Source organism: Physeter macrocephalus, chromosome 11, assembly GCF_002837175.3.
Source record: "Physeter macrocephalus isolate SW-GA chromosome 11, ASM283717v5, whole genome shotgun sequence".
In the NCBI taxonomy this organism is placed as follows: Eukaryota; Metazoa; Chordata; class Mammalia; order Artiodactyla; family Physeteridae; genus Physeter; species Physeter macrocephalus.
This window is the reverse complement of record NC_041224.1, coordinates 133535114-133545060: the sequence shown is the minus strand read 5'-3', so window position 1 is coordinate 133545060 and position 9947 is coordinate 133535114.

The following is a 9947-nucleotide window of genomic DNA, read 5'->3' as shown; positions in this document are numbered from 1 at the left end:
AACACACCATTGTAAAGCAATTATACTCCAATAAAGATGTTAAAATATATATATATATATATATAGATATAGATATAGATATACACTTTCCCTCATCTACTATTTGGTTACCCTATGATATCATTCATATAGGAAAAACAGAAGAAATGATTGTTTTCCTTCATCTACCAATGTTCACAAAACTAATTGGTTTCCTACCATCCTCTGAAGGAGATCAATTTTTTAAAATATCATTATGAAGTCATGGATTTCAACTTATTTGATGGGCTTCAAGTAATTATAATTATTATCCTTTTTAAAGCTTAAACTGTCACCCTTTGGCCAATAAAAGCCTTTTCAAGTTGGCTCCAGGGTGTTTTTGACATAGCCCTGGTGGTGTTTGATAGCTTCCTCACTATATATTATGACAAGATGTTCCAGGTACGTATCCTACATTTTCCACCCCAAACCTGGAATTTGTCTAGATTTCTTTAGTGGGAAATGGCATTTCAAGACTACAATCTGGGCACTAAGGATGTCATAGAATCCAAGTTCATGTGCCCAAAGCACAGTGAAGACAAACAAACTGAAACGTCAGAGTTGGGACAGAAAATGTTTTATTGAAGGGCCAAGCAAGGAGAACAGGCAGCTCACGCTCAAAAAGCCTGAACTCCCTGATGGTTTTCAGGGAAGAGTTTTTATAGGCAAAATTCTGAGGGAGGGCTGCAGGGTGCATGACGTTTCTCTGATTGATTGGTGGTGAGGTAACAGGGCAGTACTCCAGGAATCTTGTGCTCAGCCTGAAGTTACCATCCTCCACCTGGGTGGGGATCTTAATTCCTGTAGAAGAACTCAGAGATATATTGTTATGTATATCCTTCGATGAGGAACCAGGACCCTGCTTCACCTGCACTTTTGCTTCTTGTCTGCTCCTCCTTTGTTTCTGCAATCCCTCCCTTCCCTAATTAGTAACTGTTTGAATCTGCCCTTTAGAACTCAGGTAAGGTCTAGGAGGCTAAAGCCTTTTTCCTAAAAACATGAAATGGCAGGCAGGGAAAGACTTTTGTACCCAGGAGGGCCCTACAGGGTCCTGCTCAGTTTCAAGCATGCTTATTGCTACTGGTTTGATCATTGTTTCTAAGCCTTTTCCCTGAGCAGAGCTAGGAAATATGCACACACACACATACACAATGCACATACACAACATACTTTTTTGTATATATATTATAGTCAATAAGAAGGTTTTTTTGTTGAACATTCTGTCCTTCATTTTGCTTCCTAGACTCCCAATAGTATAGCCCACTGAGGACCTATTGGCACAAAGCCCATTTAGTATTTTGAAGTCTTTGTGGAGAAAGAAAGCAGTTCTTCAGTTTGAGTTTATGGATCCAACTCCCATTTCAATGTTGTTCATTTTCTGTCTCATATATTCAAAAAAATCTCTGCTCATCCATACCATTTTACAAAGTCTATTTATATTTTCCATATGCCAAAATTTCATCAAGTAATCCTCTTGGGGGACTGTTTGAGATGCAAGCTGTTGCAGAAAAGAAGAGGAAAGAATGGCCTGTATGCCAGCCCACCTGTGCTTTGCTCTCATTCTGTGAGTTTGCTAGCTGCAAGTCCAGACTAAGAATGAGCTCACAGGTTGCTAACACAACAGAAACACACCTTCTTATAAGGGATATTAACAAGAATATGGCCCTGAATCCTAATTTTAGCTTAAATGCTGGGCTATAAAAGGAGAAGTACAAGGGGCACTAGATTAAGGAAGGATTTAGCCTATACTGAAAAGCATGAGAATAGGATGGCATGTGCAAAAGAGTCAAGGGCAGATATTCAGTTTCTGTCACACTTCCCAATAGAAACAGAGGAAAACATTTGCTGAAATAGTTGTGTGGTCTTGAAGACAGGTCCAACGTGTCAAGTATGACACGGCATAATATATGTGGAAGGCCTTTGCGCGTTGCAATACACTGTGCAAATGAGCTGACGATACTATTATTAAATATTATTTAAATTTAGAAATTCTTCTCTTAAAATTTCTTGACCAAGTCTGTGTGCCACGACATGTCATTTTCAAATGAAAGGCAAAGGAACATAAGCGCATGAGGCTGGCTGCCTCTCAGTGCCTGCAGGGAGGCCAATAATATGACTCTGGGATCATCATTATCTTCATAAAAAGAAAGTCTGGAGGTTGAAATGGAGCCAGCCTCCTTGGTTTCCCACCGACAAAAAGCACAAAGGCAAAACTCTTCGTATGCCCACAAGTCCTCACATGCCTTTCATTGTTTACCAGAACTCAGGCCACAGGCATTTTGACAGAGGTGCCATGTCTCAGGAAAGTTCTAGAAAGTGTGCTGCCCTGAGGCGGGGCACTGGGGCCTGAGCAGAATGAAGGGAAGGCAAGAACATGTGTGATGTTTCAGGGAAACTGAAAATGAATGAGAGTTTTTGAGAGACAAACAGGGAAGGAATGTAGATGTCCTGTGGGCCCCTAATTACGCAGGTTTATGCGTGGGAATCCCAGCAACACTGGAGGTAAATGAGAGTTATTTTATCAAAGAGGTGATTCTTCTCTAGAGGGGACAGAATGATGAAGCACCAGCAAAACAAGTGGGGAATGCTATAATTATGGATTAAGTTGGAGGAATATCTTTAAAGAAGTTTCAAAAATCATTTTCTCTAGGTTTGTATCTCTCTGATCTATGAATGGGTACAGCCTCTTTCCCACTATGCAGACTTCTAGTCTTTATTTTATAAACAGCTGCTGACTTGTGCACTCATACAAGGAGTTTTCACTGAATTTGTTCTAATGCTATTAAGAAAGAACAAATGTGCCGCCCAAGAATAGGAAATATAATTATTCCATTTCTACAACTTACTTTGCTTTCCTCTGCTGTGAGAGGAATAGCAAATGAGATGGTTAAACTAAAATTTCTGACTCAAAAAACAGATCCCCTTCCTTTCCTAAATGGAATGTTATGACTGGAGACAATCTGATAAACAAATGCCTAAATTTTTAAATATGCATTTCAGAGAGAGGTTACAGCCTCCCCCCCACCCCCACTCTCTCTCTCTCTCTCTCTCTCTCATCAGTTCAATTCAGTGCTCCAGGAACATCCAAATTCCTTCTATACAAAAGAACATAAATGTGCTATCAGGAACATCACTGATGGTATGAAGAGCTCCCATGTCCTGGCTGTAGCACAATCAGACTCTTTAATCCCCAGAGAATGGGGGTCTTCCTGTCACCTCAGAAGAGCCCTTGCTCTCTAAGGAAGCATCAGCATAAATGTCTCTGGGCTTCATCACGCTGTCTTCTCAGCCTGGATTTAGAACTCAAATCCAGCCTATCCTCAGCTTGCTACTGTCCCTGCCGCCTCAACTTCTGGCTTACCGCTCTCTCTTCCGGGTCCAACTTGGCCTTTATTTTCTTGGTTCTCACATCAGCCACCATCAGGAGCCACTGCCTCTGTTTCTGACTCTACGGCCCTGACTCTCTTCTGCCTCCTGACAGTGAGAACCCTGTCTGCCCAGAGCTAGCAGGACTCAAACTTAGCAATCCTAACAGGAATTAATGCATTGGGTAGTAGCAGCTACTCTTTTCTGGAGGGTAATGTTTTTTAAGCTACCTCACAGCTATCATGCCATGGGTTCCTGGAGTATAAGAAGATTAAGGACACAGAGAAGAAGCAACCCTCAGCTCAAAGGAAGGAATATGTTAAAAGGGCAATGGCAGTCTGCCTCAGGGAGAGAAGCACAGAAAGGGCTCATTTAGCTTCAGGAAGATTTCTTCAGTGTATTACAGCATGAGAAGGTTGTTTTCTCAAACCAGAATCTAACCAGAATCACTGAGAATAATTGTAATAGGTTCAGTGAAGCAATATTTAACAAAAATGAGCAGTGTCAAATTTGGTTACAGAACAAGGTATGTGAAAAGAGATTCTAAATAATCTTATGCACAAGTCAGAAAGAGGAGGCAGTGTATTTTTGTTTGTTTTCATTGGTTTTATTGTTTAATTGACATAGAGTTGATTTACAACATGTTAGTTTCTGATATACAGCAAAGTGATTCAGTTATATTTTTTTCAGATTTTTTCCATTATAGGTTATTAGAAGATAGTGAATATAATTCCATGTTCTGTACAGTAAACCCTTGTTGCTTCTCTATTTTATGTATAGTAGTTTGTATCTGTTAATCCCATACTCCTAATTTATCCCTCCCCCATCCCTTTCCCCTTTGGTAACCATAAATTTGTTTTCTAGGTCTTTGAGTCTGTTTCTGTTTTGTATATAGATTCATTTGTATTATTTTTTTAGATTCCACATATAAGTGATATAATATAGTATTTGTCTTCCTCTGTCTGACTTACTTCATTAATATCTCTAGGTCCATCCATGTTACTGCAAATGGCAATATTTCATTCTTTTTTATGACTTAGTAATATTCCATTGTGTATGTATACTACATCTTCTTAAGCCAATTGTCTGTTAATGGGCACTTGGGTTGTTTCCACGTCTTGGCTATTGTAAATAGTGCTGTTATGAACATTGGGGTGCATGTATGTTTTCAAATTAGAGTTTTCGTCTTTTCTGGATATATGCCCAGGAGTGGGATTGCTAGATCATATGTTAGCTCTATTTTTAGTTTTTTAAGGGACCTCCATAGTGGTTGTATTGACTTACATTCCCTCCAACAGTGTAGGAGAGTTCCCTTTTCTCCACACCCTCTCCAGCATTTGTTATTTGTAGACTTTTTGATGATGGCCAATCTGACCTGTGTGAGGTGATACCTCATTGTGGTTCTGATTTGCATTACTCTAATAATTAGTGATGTTGAGCATCTTTTCATGGGAAGCAGTGTATTCTTTGTACGGACAGGAAACCTCAACTCTCCAGAGCCTGCAGTCTTGCAGGACATGTCAGACCAAGAAGCTGAGGTGAAGCACAGGCTCTCCGCTGGAGCTGCAACCTCCAGCATGCTGAGCCCACAGGGAGATTTACTGAGACTCGCTGGAGAAGGGACAGGATACAGCAACCCAGCAAAATAATGGTCACTTGGGGGCAGGGTAGAAAAAATGGGAATCATTACAAATCAGACACTGGAATGGAAACCACAGCAACTTCGGAAAAGAGAATCAGCCGGGAGAGCTCTGCTCTCTGGTAGGAAGCAAAGAGCCATCTGCCCTGCTCCTCAAGGTAATGTCCTCACAGGCAGGCTTAGAGGATAGCTATGCTGTGTGCACTTGTAGATGAAAGCAGAAGAGGAAATCTCCAAGGCCATCAGGAATGCCTCCCAACAAGTACAGTGGAGCAATCACAGGACCTTTGGCTGTTTATAGTTCCATTTCATGAAGTTCAGTTTCCTCATCTGCAAAACGGGGCTAATAACAGCACTTACCTCAGTTAGGGCTGTTGTGAGGATTAAAGGGCTTAGTACCTGTAAACAAAGGTACTATGTGCCTGGCACATAATAAGTACTCAGTAAACATAAGCATTATGACTATAATAATTGTATGACCACCATTCAGAGTTAGGTCATCTACATATAATATTGTATTCACACAAATGACACCATGAGTTAGGTGTTTTATAGTCTGCTCCTCCAGTAAAGGGTCTAGTGGAAATCGATGAACAGAAATACACAAAAAATGTATAAAATGGCATTTTGACAGAACAGGACAAGCACAAGAAAATGCTGTTTGAACCCTAAACTATGAATTGATTAACCTTGTATGACATTAGAACTCAGATTTGATTACTGTTTAAATTCCAAATAGATTCTTCAGTTGTACAAAGTTAGGAGCATGCCACATGTAATTTAAGTTGGAGAGAAAAATGTCAAGGGGCTTAGATGCAGGTAGTATAGGGGAGACTAGTTTGTTACTCAAAGGGCAGAGTCAGCTGGTATATAAGGGGCCAGTCTGAAGGACAGTCCCAGGGTTTTCAGGAAGGTATCCAGAGACAGAAATCCAGGAAAAAAACAAAGCCAAATCGGGGGACCAAGACAGATTGCCCAAAGTCTCCCTTGACATCCCTCATTGCTTTGATGAAGCCATTCATGAGTTTGACCATGAGGCAGATTAAAGGTTCCAGCCATGTTTTAGTCAACGTTCTCCAAAGAAACAGAACCAATAGAATGTGTATATATAAAGAGAGATTTATTTTAAGGAATTGGCTCACATGATTATGGATGCTGGCAAGTCCAAAATCTGCAAGACAGGCTGGCCAGGGAGACCCAGGGAGAGATCCAGGGAGAGCAGATGTTGTTGCAGGATTCTCCCCTCTTCTGGAGAGATCAGTCTTTTTCAACTGATTGGACAAGACCGACCCACATTATGGAAGGCAATCTGCTTTAGTCAAAGCTACTGATTTAAATGTTAATCTCATCTAAAAAAACCTTCACAGAAATGCCTAGATTAATATTTGATCAAATATCTAGGTATTGTGGCCTAGCCAAGTTGACACATAAAATTAACCATTGCAACCCACCCTCTGACAATTAAGAGGCAGGCCTCTGGATCCCAGCACCTAGACCTGAGACTCTGGAAATGACCTAAGTCTCTAGAAATGATCTCAAGTCAAAGGGTTAAGGAAGCTCTTGTCTCTGCACTTTTGATAGGGCAGAAATACCCTATCAGCAATGCAGCTTCTTCAACCATGTGTGTTTTTCAAAGTACTGGCTCTGATGTTTCAATTCAAAACACTAGACTAGAAAGGCTAGAAGAAGCTGGTGAAAATGTCAATTCAGCATTAGTGACAGAGAAATCTTTTCATTTTACCATAAACTAATTTCTGAATAGATGTTGTCCTTTCACATTTTAAAATTCCTATGAAACTGTCCTACATTAGTGTTATTTGCCATTTTCCAGCCTCGTTAGTAGTTCTACATGTTTGAGAAGAAAGACAGGTTGACTCTTGTGTGTATTCAGTCTGCAAATACCCATCAAATAAGACCCTCAATGTGTAGAAATTATCTTGGAAGAATGAGGTATCCTGTATTTACTTCCTGCTATGGAGCACATAGATAGGCAAAGTGCACAGCAAAATACTTTGCATGCATTCAAATGTTGAGTGAACTGAATCAATATACGTATTTTTTTAGCAAGTTCTTTCATTGTTCTGTACCTTAATAAATAGGTAATTTACTAATAAAAGGCTTATCTAGGAGTTGCCAAAATATTTGACTTTTTAAATAAAGTAGAAGCCACTCTGTGCAAATCATGCTTTTATTCAAAACGTAAATATTAACTCATTAGACACTGCAGACCTTTCATTCTCACTTCAGCAATAAAATGTCCCTGTCAATTAAACTGAGCAATTGTCAGTTAAACCTTAAGGAGAGCTTATACAGAATTGTGGTCTGGCATCCTGACAGCAAATGTCCAAGTTTCCTCATGAGGACAAAACCTTTTTACTCTTCAGAGTAAGCACTCTCCCAATGCCCTACTGTGCGTTCCTGCAATGTTGAAATATATTCCTCTCTGATTCTCCATGAAATAAACAGAGTGGGGTATGAGCTGATAAGGAGTTGCCTTTGGCCGTCTAGGTCAGGAATGCAGAAAGCATGGTGCTCCAAATCATGCTGTCAGCTCAAAGTCTGCTGATAGGACCAGTGAGGGAGACTCTCGTATTTGGGTTACTGACCCAGTTTGCAGGAAGATGACCATCTTTGATGCCCAACAGGACCTCTCTACCTATGTGAGTGGAAAACGGCAGTACAGTGACTGCCAAACCTGGCTTTATCTGTACATGAAAGAAAGAACCTGAACTCTAGAAGGAAGTAACACAGTTTTCAGCACCTGCCACAATCCTCAACGTTCTCTACATAGTTTGGAGGTGCTGTTTCTCATTTGTTGGTTATGTCAATGGTGGTGTGTAATCTTCCACCCATAAATTTGGGGGCATCTCATGGCATCCTATATAATAGTTAACTCCTTGGAGGAAAATTTCCTGGAGCAGTCATTCCCAAAGTGCGTGCCAGGGAGCACTAAGTCATCAGGAGTCAGGGTTACTTGTGGGGAGAGGGAGAAAGGATTCTGAGATTAATTTCAGGAAAACACGATTAAACAAAGTTCAGTAGTTTTCTCGTGCAAGACTTCTCAGAGCCTTTAATATGCTAATGTGGGTTGCCATCTGTGTGTTTTGTGTGTGCACGGTGGGTGCTGTGTATATTGTGTCTGCTGCATGTGTTATATGTGTGTTGTATTGTTGAACTGGTGTTTTTCCAAGTATATACAGAGTATAAACTGGAAAATTCTATGTATTTAAACTTAACTTTTCATATGTACTTCTTAAGCTTTATTTTTTTCTGCATTAAAAAAATTAACATATTTTTAGACTAGATGAAACAATTCCTTATAACATAGCTATTTCTGTTTAACAGAATTCTAGCTAGGCTTGTGTAAAAGAAGCTTACAGAAACTTAAAAAAAAGACTAAACTTAAGTTTAACTTAACGCTTAAAGAAGAAACTTCTATAAAATACAAATGCCTATTAAGTCTGTAATCAACTTGGAAAGTGTTCAGCTAAAAACTGAATGTATTAGGCCTTGATACAAATAATACAGTGAAATGTAGTTTTTAAGATAATATTCAAAAAGGAAATAAAGCACTAGTGAAAGAGTAGCAATCATACCCAAATATGAGTGCTGTACACAAAATAAATTGTAAAATGAGAACATTTAAATATAAATACAGAACATCAATAGAATGTATTTATTCACTTTACCATAACTCTAATATTGACACTACACAATTCCTAAAACTTTCACAATTTTTAAATTAATTTCCAGGCATTAAGCACCTAAATAATTTAAATATTGTATCTAAGGTCTTTCTTTTCCTTTCTTGGCACTTTCTCCTTTCACTTGGACTTACAGTTTTCTTTCCACCAATTTCACCCACCCAACAATACTTGAGCAAATATGGTAGCTTATAAAGGGAAAGCATGCTTACCTTGCTTAACTTCAGAAAGTCACCCAATGTCTACCTACCATCAATCAACTTCATTTTGGTTCCAATCTAGTGGTTTAACACGGTTCAACCACTCATTCCTAATGTTTCAAAAGCTAATGAAGGGCTTCCCTGGTGGCGCAGTGGTTGCGCGTCCGCCTGCCGATGCAGGGGAACCGGGTTCGCGCCCCGGTCTGGGAGGATCCCACATGCCGCGGAGCGGCTGGGCCCGTGAGCCATGGCCGCTGGGCCTGCGCGTCCGGAGCCTGTGCTCCGCAACGGGAGAGGCAGCAACAGAGGGAGGCCCGCATACCACAAAAAAAAAAAAAAAGTTAATGAAAATTGCATTAACTATAACACCAAATGTCTTTGCTTTTAGCCAAATTATATTAATTATAATTATTCTGACTAGAATATCTCAAGCTGATCAGAAGTTCTGTGTAGCTGATTAATTAGAAATAGAGGGGAAGATGAATTATTACTTAGTAAACTAAATTAATATAATGGAGAAAAATATTCAAAACATGGAGTACATGGAGGAAAGAAATAATGAAAATGTTCAGCATTATGAAACTAAAAATATCCAGCTTCTAAAGAAGATGTGGCACATATATGCAATGGAATATTACTCAGCCATAAAAAGAAATGAAACTGAGTTATTTGTAATGAGGTGGATAGACCTGGAGTCTGTCCTACAGAGTGAAGTAAGTCAGAAGGAGAAAAACAAATACCGTATGCTAACACATACATATGGAATCTAAGAAAAAAAAATGTCAAGAAGAGCTTAGTGGTAGGACAGGAATAAAACACAGACCTACTAGAGCATGGACTTGAGGACATGGGGAGGGGGAAGGGTAAGCTGTGACGAAGTGAGAGAGTGGCAGGGACATATATGCACTACCAAATGTAAATTAGATAGCTAGTGGGAAGCTGCCGCATAGCACAGGGAGATCACCTCTGTGCTTTGTGACCACGAGAGGGGTGGGATAGGGACGGTGGGAGGGAGGGAGA